Here is a 12705-nt window from a genome sequence, read left to right as displayed (position 1 = left end):
AAAGATTAGAAACAAACCTGCTACATAATCCAGATTTCTGAACCCATTACAGGCTTTATATGAATAGCTTAGCAAGAATTAACATTTATTTATTAAACTTGTGGGCAACTTGTTTTAAAAAAAAGAGTGGGCAACTTGTTTTAAAAAAAATGCATTATTTGGATGAGGAGGGGCAGAGTGGCCTTGGTCACATGGTGTACGAAATACAACAATGGTAATGTATGTCTTATTCCTATATAAATATTGGTCATGAACATCAGACAAGGTCGATTAATGATTATAAAAAGAACTTCAATATGTTGATCAAGTACTTGAAGCTATTTTAAGCTTATTCTTGAAACTTGTATAAAGAATAAGTCGGTGTACTTTGGATTTATTTATTACTTTGGCTTATACATATACTTACTATGCATAGTTATACGTAAAAATATAAGCTCATTGGTTGACAGATGCACAACTAGTTGATAATTAATGAAAGGGTTAAGAACGATAATCTACATACCCGAACAATTGTAACAATATCAGCTTTTATCTTCTTGTTCGCATCACGCCAGGTGTTTTCTCCCACTAGACATAATGAATCCCGTTTTGCAATATCACCGAGGAAACTCACACGGATGGAACCACCTTTTCGAAGAGGTTGCATAATTCATTAAGCTTGACAAAGTATCTGAATCCTTGTTCATCAGTCCAAACATCTCGAGGCTGGATTGAACCCTTCACCAGGTGGCGTTTTCCATTAGCATCTTCCAGAATTAAAAGATATAGAGTTAAGTGTAATAATAAAAAAAAAACACTCGATTACACAGAATAATCAATATTAAAAATAATATAAAACACAGGTGCATCTTTTATGTAGAGATATGTTTACCTATAGGCTATAGCTGTAACTTCTTCCTTCCCATCAAAATTCACGCATTTTGGCCAATTTGGAACTATAATCCGACGTCGAGGTTTTGATGGTTTCACACTAGTATCTACCCCACCTCCTTTCAATTCTTCTTCACTCTCATAAACAGACTCGTCTGATTCATCAAATTTGTAATTTGAAAGGATGGAGTAGAATATTGGTTTAGTTTGGCTTGAATTTTAATTTGAAAACGGTATGATTTAGTTTGGCTTTAGTTGTAGCATATTGGTCAGACTTAAAGGTAAACAATAAATGGGACCAGGCTAGGTGGTAGTAGGCTAGTAGGAGACTCGTTTTATATAGTATTACATACTCCACTCCTTATTAGAAAATAGCTTCCTTTAGGGGGTCTCATCTAACAACCTCGATCCCATAAAACATACTCTTAAGTAAGATAAAAAATGAGATGAAATGAATAATACTGTCTTTTTTTTAACTTGTGCTTCTGAGAGTGACTTTAATTAGTCATGCAACTTCTTAGCTATTGAGTCAACTTGAGATTAATGGGAAATTCAATTATGATTTATATAATTATTACATTCTTTGATTGTTTTATTAACCTAAACATATATAGAACTGCCCAAATAAAAACATTGAAACCAGAGCCATTCATAAATTAAAAAAAATCTACAAGATCCAAAACACTTGAACAAAACCTTAAGCAACTCCTAATATTAATTGTCTACAAAAATAACGAAAGTCACTTTAATATCACCCAAAAAAATTGACAAGAGAAAAAATCATTCACCTGCAGAATGGAGGAAAATATGCTAGTACAACAGAGACTTCTAGAAACAAAATCCGCCTAGAAAAGACATGAACTTGTTAATCAGTAATGACATCTAGAAACAAAATCTAACAATTAAATGGGGCACACCAAAGATCCATCACTTCCAGACCGTGTTCCAGTTAATCTAACATGACATAAAGATATAACTCTGTCAAAATCTCCAGTTAATCTAACATGACATAAAGATATAACTGTGTCAAAATCTGGCTTTAGAGTAGAGCTTATTTACAGTTTCTACACATAAGTCCTCATAAGACCTTAATACATCATTTACAGGTTAACAAAATCTGGCTTTGGAGTAGAACTTATGATTACAGCTTTTACAGGTTAACGATGTATTGAGAAGACTGAGCATATGATTTGTTATATATGCAATTTAATAATCACACATTCACAATTTCACACCAAGATCTTTTGTTTACTTCACGCCAATATGATAGCAGGCATCTTTTCCTACCATCCCCTACACTCAAGCCAATCTACCATACTATGGCCATAGCACTATGTCGAGTACAACAAGATAGCTTTTTTTTAATTTTTTAGTAAGTAAGAAATATATTAAAAATCGTAATCAAATGTATGTATAAGGTTGAAAACACACCTACAAAAACACACCCAACAAAAAACAAACCTCTACAACCTACAACGCACACAACGTCAAACCTAGACAACTAAGACCAAAAAGGCAAACAGTCATAGAGGAAGCCAAGAAGACAATAGCAACACCCTTTTTTACCATCCCTGAATAGCAACACATAAGAGCAGCAGAGCTGGAAGCACACCAACAGTAGCACATGCACTTAACAAACGCAAGCTACAACCCACCTGCAGCCACTAAGGCAGCACTACAGCAGCAACAACCCAGAAGCAACCCATTGTAGCAGCCCTACAACTGCAACACCCTGATCCCCTGCCTGGATAACTTTATTTCCATAAGCCAATATATACTCTATAAAAATACACAAAGATAAGCATCGGTTACTTACTAGGTCTCACCTCAATAATAATTTTTCATTCATAATCAACCCTTGCCAAAACCATATGTTTTCAGCACCATATATTATCATCTATAAAATTGAGTTTAAGCTACATTATTTTTCAGGGGAAATTCTACACCAGTGACATACTGCACCGAGTCAATGCACATTCAACATGCAAGAAAATAAAATTCTATTTTTTAATCAAAATCAAATAAAGTGTGTATTCAACATATTCATGATCAATCTGTATAACTAAAGCTGAAGTCCCAAATTAACAGTATACACTCAATTTATTATGGAAGCTCACAACAAAGAAAAACTAATTGCTGAACTTTTAATTAGAATATGGATAGGATTCTTGGATGCAGACTGCCCAACAATGTTTTCACTCTCAGTATGTCCTTGTAATAGATGTGAGGGTTCTTTCCTTAATTGTATAGATAGATAAACAAGATGATATCCATAATTATTTCAAAATTTCAATCAAATATTGTTGCATATAACTACATATCTTACTAGTTACAACACATCCCTTGAAGAACTTAGTTCCCCAAATCAGAATTTTAAAAAATTTACAGCATAATTGGTATCTGAAAAAACTGAACCATCCTAGAATACCAACACACAAATCCTTTCGTTTTTACAGTTGCTAATAATCTTGAATTTGCAAAAAGAAAAACAAAAGCTGAAAGAAAGGAATGGAATTGAGTGAAATCATCAATCATAACCTAGACTATAGCGGGTATTGAACATCAAAAAAAAAATTACCGGTGAATTAGCGGCGATGCTCTATTATGCCGCTGTGATGGCTTTAGCTGTGATCAATTGTTCGATACTACAATTATGAAATCAAATCGTGAAATCCAAAGAAGCTTGTAATAAGAATGAAATTAGGGGTGAAAGAGCGAGAATTAAAATGACTCTCCTGCAGATTTCCCGTTTATAATCAAAAGGAATGAGAGAGAATTGAGTTCAGGAGAACGTTTGGGTGAGAATAATCCGGGATTTTGAGGAAGAATAGAGGGAGCACGGCGAGTCGGTTGCTCGAGAGTAGAGGAAGTTGAGAATTTCGTGGGTGCGTGGGTTGTTTTTAATTTAATTTAATCTAGGAGTCATGACGTGCTTATAAAACATGGTTATTACGGTATATTGCGACTCTTTTTATGGGCAATATTTATTTAGACGTCTAAAAGCGTCAATATATGCATTTTCAGTTTCCGAGAATACAAAATTATTGCGGCCCTCTTTAAAAGCGCCACAACGAAAGCATCACTATTTACCCCATTTTCTTGTAGTGATTACGCCTCAAGGTGCACCACTCGCCATGGTCCCTATGGATCAAATCGAGAGAGAAGTGTGCGGTGTGTGGGATGATGATGCTGAAGATGTCTACCTATCTCAAGTATCGGGCCAGGACCTCTTTACTGAAACTTGGCCCGGGCATGCTCCCATTGATACCACCCCTCAAGAGTCCGAAATTGACAATCTCACTCGGTCCGGAAGGGTATACCAACAGGATATTCGCCCACCCCCCGAGGACGACATCCCGGTCAGACAGACTCCTGAAAACATACGGCACACCACCGTCCCAGAAGTCATCGAAAATCCTCTCTTGAAGCAACTAAAAAGAACTAAAGCCGAGATTACCATCTGGGATCTCATGTGCACTTCAAAGGAACATCGTGAAAAACTTATTCGCTCACTTGATCTCATCTCAGTCCCTACAGATATCACACCTGACTCGTTGGTTAACCACGTCACAAGAGATGTTGAGGAAAAAGCAATAGTTTTTACTGACAAAGACTTACCTAAAGAAGGAGGCGCCCACAATAAGGCCCTATATCTAGTGGTTGGATGCAAAGGAAAAAACACCCCCCTAGCACTCGTAGATAACGGTTCAGCGGTAAATGTTTGCCCATTGCGAACTGCCCACTGCTTGGGGTTAGGAAGCGATGACTTCCAAACCTCCACGCAAGGGGTACCAGCTTATGATAACTCTCGAAGGCCTGTGTTGGGAAAAATCAACCTCACAATACAAATCGGTCCCGTGGCACGTACCACGGAGTTTCAAATAATCGACATCAAGCCCACCTTCAACCTCCTCTTAGGACGCCCTTGGCTCCACGACTTAGGAGGTGTGGCTTCTACCTTGCACCAAATGGTTAAACTTAATCATAACGGGGTAATTATGGAAATACGCGCCCCTCCTCTTGACGTCAGTTGTACTATGGTTGGAACGGCCGAAACTGCAGAAGACCTTTACGGTTTTCAAGTGGATGAAGCCATCCAAGTCATTGAGGACTATAATTTAGCATTTCTAGATCCGCGTGCATCCCGGGTCATCCCTAAAATATTTCTAGCTCAAGGCTATTTCCCGGGAACTCCATTGGGCATAAGGAAGAAGAACTACATGTTTCATCCCCCACCCAACAAATCTACTCCCTTTGGCCTAGGCTATGAACCAACGGAGGAAGATATTGCTGACCACTTGTCTAGGCTACGCCTTAAGCAAGCCAAGACAAAACAAGACACCCTTCTTCCCCCATATCAAAGAACCCTTAACGGTATGTTTGTCCGGGAAGGAGAAGAACACCCATGCTGTGACTTCCCTAAACCCTTCGTTCAGGAAGGCCTGCTAAAACCCGGATTTGAAATTTTCCATGACTGTCATACTTCGGATGAGGCACCCCACCTCACCAAGACTGAAACAGTTGAAATATTGTACAGCCAAGCTCTATGGACATTGTTTAACGCATCAAGGCCTATGGAGGACGAGACTGTGATGACTACCCTAGCTCTACAAGATGAAAGTTTCGATCCAACTCGGTTAATCGCTCCTACATCAACACTAGAAGAGGCCGAGAACGGATGGGTGAAGGCATGTCAGTGGGCCAACGCAAAGGGAATAGAGTTCAAGATGAGTACAGGCGAAGGACCAAGGTATTAGATTATGATTCATATGACAAAACATAAATCATGCGGAAAAAACCATAAGGCCAGGAAAGCATATTATTTACACATAATCATTTAGCATAGTTTAGATGCATACACTTTGTTGCGTGCCCTCCCTAGCTGCGCCCGAACCGAACAAGAACAAGTCTTTAGGACTCCAAGTGTCGTCCCTCCGTAGATAGTCCACAACACGTCCGGATCCGCCTTAAGCTTGACCAACTAGAATCGCCCTTAAGGTAGCTTAGGAATTTCGGTCATTTAGGTGCAAGTGTATGGCTGATTTTTCTTCAAAATCTTACCTTTAGAATACTTCAATTGAGTCTATAAATTATGACCCTAGGCACCTATTTATAGAGGTATGGAAAAGGAATTATAATCCTACTAGGATTTGGATTTATTAATTAGAATCCAACTTGAACTCTAAATAATAAACTTAATCTATTAGGATAAGGATTTAATCAATACACGAATTCCGATAGGATTAGGATTCGTTACGAACATGAGCATCGTAAGGCCACGAGCATCGCACCACCCGCGCAGGCCTTGCGGCCCACACGAGCAGCCGCTGCTCGCAGCCCAACAGCACGCCTAGCGTGCGCGCGCCAAGGCCTTGCTGGGCCTGGCCTTGCGCTGGGCCTGGCGAGGCTGTGGCAGCTGCATATTGGGCGCTCGGCTTACTGGGTGCGGGCCTGGCTTCGTGCTGGGCCTTCGTCTAGCAAGTCTCGTCCGATGCTAATTCGTACGATGCGCTTCCGATTAAATTCCCGGTTCAGGAATTCATTTCCGATACGAACAATATTTAATATTTTCGATTCCGGAATTAATTTCCATTTCGAACAAATATTTAATATTTCCGTTTCCGGAATTATTTTCCGATTCCGATAATATTTCCGATTCTGACAATATTTCCGTTTCCGGCAATATTTCCGATTCCGGCAATATTTCCATTTCCGATAATATTTTCCGATACGTACCATGTTTCCGTTTCCTGCAACATTTACGACTTGGATAATATTTATATTTCCGATACGATCCATATTTCCGATTCCGGCAATATCATCGTTTCCGGAGTATTCATTTCTTGCTTGTGACGATCTCAGCTCCCACTGAAACCAAGATCCGTCGATTCCGAATATCAATAGTTGGAGTATTTAATGCCATTAAATACTTGATCCGTTTACGTACTATTTGTGTGACCCTACGGGTTCAGTCAAGAGTAAGCTGTGGATTAATATCATTAATTCCACTTGAACTGAAGCGGCCTCTAGCTAGGCATTCAGCTCACTTGATCTCACTGAATTATTAACTTGTTAATTAATACTGAACCGCATTTATTAGACTTAATATTATATGCATACTTGGACCAAGGGCATTATATCCTTCACAAGGTTCTACGAGACTAAAACCAAGGCTTGAGTCGTAGAGAGCACTTTAGCAAAACGCCTAGTAGTTCTTTAGATGATAGAAAGAATAAAGCTCTAGCTATGGTCCTAAAAACCCTTAGAATATTGACTAATTTTATTTCAGTGTGTTTTCCTTACTTTCCAAATTAATAAAGGCGTAAATTTTCTCCTAAAAAATTATTCTAACACTAAATAAAGCACTAATCATACTTGCAAATATAAAAATCAAAAAATGTGAGGAAGCGGCCCACTGTAGGCCCAATAGCAAGGCCCATTCGGTCTTGAATCGTGACATCGAAACCAATTCCCGAAAATCCACAAAATAAACCACACCATCCCCTTCATATTTCTAAGACATAAAGGTCAAACCCGTGCAACCCAAAGAAACCGAAAGAAATCAAACAATGCAAATGTTGCTCAACAAAAAAAAAAAAATTCATAAAACATGAACCCATCATCCCCATCTCTAACAACACGCACCTCAACCCACCCGAAAATCCTACGCAAAGATCTTCATATCTTCTGCACACTAACTCCATTTTCAAAGCCGTTTTGAGTTGCGAATAGAAAAAATTAATCCGGACGAAAATGCGTCTAACGCTAACAGTCCAAAAAGCTTCCGAAATAGTGTCAAAATTGATTTCTGGCGAATAAAAAGTAAAATGAAGCAAAGGAAAGGAAATAAATGCAAGAACATGTGAAGGAAAAGAAGCAACGCGCCAAGAAATCTCCCCAGGAATCATTTTCAGCCCCCAAGGCTGGGCGCCGAAATCTTCAACGCCCCAGCCTGGGCGCTGAATCTCTCTGCTTGCCAAATTTTGCCCAGAAGTGCTCGTCATTTTATCAGCACATACACGGAAAAATAACGAACATTTGGGGGGGTACAACACGTATTCAGATATACGTACCACCAAAAAATACATGTACTCAAAAAAAATTATAAAATAAATTTTTGGCTTACGGCAAAGCAGCAGATTAAAATAATAATAAACTTCACTTATTCTACCGTTTCAAATAATATGTTTCCATCTCAGAACGTACTTATCGAATTCGGCATCCTAGAATTTATTCTAGCTAGAACTACGCGCGACCGGATTCTAAGTTAAAGTTACTTAACAAGGATATGTAGGCAATCCTATTTATGGATTCGGTCCAATCAAATGAAAATATAAGGTGCATAAGTGTTGGAAATGAGCAAAAAAAAAAAGGAGAAGCAAAAGGAAAACAAGAAAAATAAAATTACGCCTTTATTAATATTTAAAAATAAATAAGAAGGAAAACAAAAAGTGCTAAGGAATGAAAAACAAACACAACTGAAATAAATAAAGGGCACCTACACCCTAACAAAAACTACACTACTCGAGTTCTTCCGGATCATCAAATAAAGTTTTATAGAGGGCAATGTTCGCAGGGTCCACCTCCATAGGCTTCTGCGCTGCCCCTATATCAATCTCCATAAGAACAGGCTCCTTGACACTAACTTCCAAGGATGCCAAGGCCTCAGAAACATTTTCAGTTTGAACAGCTATAACCCGCTCAGCTTCAAGGGCACAAACAATGGCAGGGGAATGATTATCAACATCAATTGGATTAGCCACTGGTTCTACTAGGGGCTGAACTTTCCTAACCCATACATTATTCGGGCGACGATCTCCGCGAGAGCTTGCATTTCTTTTGTGAACGGTAGGCCCCTTCGTGTTAGGCACCTTTTTAGGCCTAGAACTGGAACGGGGAGGAACTTCCTTTCGCTTTCGATCAGGACGAGCTTTTACAGTCTTAATACCATGGTCGTGAGGATTAGAGGTATCACGACTCTCATACTTAGCCCTACCTCAAGGTATCAAAAGCTCAGCCGGCTCTTCATTTCGAGCCTTAGTTCTCACAGCCTTGTGATCTTGAGATTAGACTTCGTTTGATAGGTGATTACCTGAGCGTTGCCTTTATAGCCTCCTTTTACGGTGCGACGGTTGGTCAATGTCAAAGCAACCAGTTCTCAAACAAGTAATCTCAAATCACTCAGGTATTGAGGATTTATTGTCTAATAATTTTAATGAAATTTACTTATGACAGATTTTTCATCTCTTACAGTAAAGTTTCATAGGTCTGTCCGATACTAGTCTTACCAAAGTAAGTATCTATGCAAATGATTAAGACATTTCCATGTCCACATAGTTCAAGAAACAGAACTATTAGTCATCTTGCATTCCAGTCGTCTAACGTTTTCTATGCGTCCAATTTTATAGAAAACTCCGACCAGGGACCATTTTCAACCTTTGACATTCAAGTTCACTTGATAGACATTTCTTAGTCACAGGACTGGTCCTGACAGTCTATCTTGAATATATCATCAAATTGAAGGGACTCATCATTTAATAAACCACAAATTAAATGGAAAAATGAATTCTATTCATTTATTGTGAATGATTAACCAATAATGTTTTACAAAGAATTAAACTCTAAAACTTTAAAACATTAAATAAGGACATCAAAGCCATTCTCCAATATGCTTGATTCCCATAGCTGCAGTGTGCGATTTGTGCTTCGCCTGCGGCAGAGGTTTAGTCAATGGATCTGATATGTTGTCATCAGTTCCAATCTTGCTTATCTCGACTTCTTTTCTTTCAACGAACTCTCGTAGAAGGTGAAATCTACGAAGTACATGCTTGACTCTTTGGTCGTGTCTAGGCTCCTTTGCATGTGCAATAGCTCCGTTATTATCACAATACAGGGCTATTGGTCCTTTGATGGAGGGGACTACACCAAGTTCACCTATGAACTTCCATAGCCATACAGCTTCCTTTGCTGCTTCATGTGCAACAATGTACTCCGCTTCAGTTGTAGAATCCGCAATGGTGCTTTGCTTAGCACTTTTCCAGCTTACTGCACCTCCGTTGAGACAGAAGACAAACCCAGACTGTGATCTGAAATCATCTTTGTCGGTTTGGAAACTTGCGTCCGTATAGCCTTTAACAATTAATTCATCATCTCCACCATAGACCAGGAAGTCATCTTTGTGCCTTTTCAGGTACTTCAGAATGTTCTTGGCAGCAGTCCAATGTGTCTCTCCTGGGTCTGACTGGTATATGCTCGTAGCACTGAGTGCGTACGCAACATCCGGGCGTGTACATATCATAGAATACATTATTGAACCAATCAATGATGCATATGGAATCCCATTCATTCGTCTACGCTCATCAAGTGTTTTTGGGCACTGAGTCTTGCTTAGAGTCATTCCATGAGACATGGGTAGGTAGCCTCGCTTGGAGTCTTCCATCTTGAACCTATCAAGTACTTTATTGATATAAGTGCTTTGACTAAGTCCAATCATCTTTTTAGATCTATCTCTGTAAATCTTGATGCCCAATATGTACTGTGCTTCTCCTAGATCCTTCATCGAAAAACATTTCCCAAGCCAAATCTTGACAAGGTTCAACATAGGAATGTCATTTCCGATAAGTAATATGTCATCGACATATAATACTAGGAAAGCAATTTTGCTCCCACTGACCTTCTTGTATACACAAGATTCGTCTGCGTTCTTGATGAAACCAAAGTCACTGACTGCTTCATCAAAACGTATATTCCAGCTCCTGGATGCCTGCTTCAATCCGTAGATTGATTTCTTTAGCTTGCATACCTTTTTAGCATTCTTTGGATCCTCAAAACCTTCAGGTTGTGTCATAAACACAGTTTCTGTTAAAACACCGTTTAAGAAAGCGGTTTTGACATCCATCTGCCATATTTCGTAATCGTAATATGCAGCGATTGCTAACATTATCCGAATAGACTTTTGCATTGCAACTGGTGAAAAGGTTTCATCGTAATCCACACCGTGGACTTGCCTGTAACCTTTTGCAACCAACCTAGCTTTGAAAACTTCAAGTTTCCCATCCTTGTCCTTTTTCAGTTTGAAAACCCATTTGCTTCCAATGGCTTGGTAGCCATCTGGCAAATCGACCAAATCCCATACTTGGTTTTCAGACATGTAGTCTAATTCAGATTGCATGGCTTCTTGCCATTGCTTGTGAAGGAAATAATGCCCTTGGTCCAAGTATGCATTCAATGTTAAGTCTAATAAATGCGGTTCAGTATTAATTAACAAGTTAATAATTCAGTGAGATCAAGTGAGCTGAATGCCTGGCTAGAGGCCGCTTCAGTTCAAGTGGAATTAATGATATTAATCCACAGCTTACTCTTGACTGAACCCGTAGGGTCACACAAATAGTACGTAAACGGATCAAGTATTTAATGGCATTAAATACTCCATCTATGGATATTCGGAATCGACGGATCTTGGTTCCAGTGGGAGCTGAGATCGTCAAAGGCAAGCAAATGAATACTCCGGAAACGATGATATTGCCGGAAACGGAAATATGGATCGTATCGGAAATATAAATATTATCCAAGTCGTAGATGTTGCCGGAAACGGAAACATGGTACGTATCGGAAAATATTATCGGAAATAGAAATATTGCCGGAATCGGAAATATTGCCGGAAACGGAAATATTGTCTGAATCGGAAATATTATCGGAATCGGAAAATAATTCCGGAAACGGAAATATTAAATATTTGTTCGAAACGGAAATTAATTCCGGAATCGGAAATGTTAAATATTGTTCGTATCGGAAATGAATTCCGGAATCGGAAAATTAATCGGAAGCGCGTCGTACGAATTAGCATCGGACGAGCTTACTAGACGAAGGCCCAGCACGAAGCCAGGCCCACGTCCAGCAAGGGAAACGCGCGCCACAACACGCCAGCCCAAGGCTGCGCCAGGCCCACCGCAAGGCAGGCCCAGCGCGCGCCCAAGGCTGCGGCAGTCGTGGGCTGCGTTGCTCGGGCTGTGCGCGCGCGCGCATGGCGCCCCTCGTGGGCTGCTGTGCGTGCGTGTGTGTTTGTGTTCACATACGAAACCTAAAACGTACAGGATTCGTTTAATGATTAAATTCCTAATCCTAAAAGATAAATTAATTAAAAGTTTCACTAGGATTCTAATTTAATTAATTCGTATCCTAGTAGGATTCCAATTCTCTTTCCATACCCCTATAAATATGTGGCCTGGGTTCACAATTTATAACGAGTGTTCAAGTATTCAAAGTGAGTTTTTGAGAGAAAAATTCAGTCACATATCTTGCCTAAAAGTGCCGAAAATTATTAGTACCTTAAGGGCGATTCTAGTTGGTCAATCTTAAGGCGGATCCGGACGTGCTGTGGACTATCTACGGAGGGACGACACTTGGAGTCCTAAAGACTTGTTCTTGTTCGGTTCGGGCGCAGCTAGGGAAGGCACGCAACAAAGAGTATGCATCTAAACTATGCTATATGATTATGTGTAAATAATATGTATTCCTAGCTAAATGGTTTTTCCGCATGATTTATGAATTGTCATATGTATCATAACCTAACAGTGGTATCACGAGCCTCTTATTATTTTCATAATCTAAATTGCATGAACATGGTTAAATATTACAAATTTGCAAGAATTAAAAGGGGTGATTAATTTTCGTAATTGTTAATTAATTGCAAATTGCGTTTATTTAATTATACGTACGCAGGTTTTCGGCAGTTTCTTCGTTACTCATCCAAATCGAGTGATTTTTGTGTCAATTCCGCATGTAAAAGGCATTCTAAAATTTTGACAAAAGTAATATTTTTCTGCCGAACCCAGA

This window comes from Spinacia oleracea, chromosome 4 (genome assembly GCF_020520425.1).
Source record: "Spinacia oleracea cultivar Varoflay chromosome 4, BTI_SOV_V1, whole genome shotgun sequence".
NCBI classification, from domain to species: Eukaryota; Viridiplantae; Streptophyta; class Magnoliopsida; order Caryophyllales; family Amaranthaceae; genus Spinacia; species Spinacia oleracea.
The sequence above is the reverse complement of the archived record's forward strand: the minus strand, read 5'-3'. Positions refer to the sequence as shown.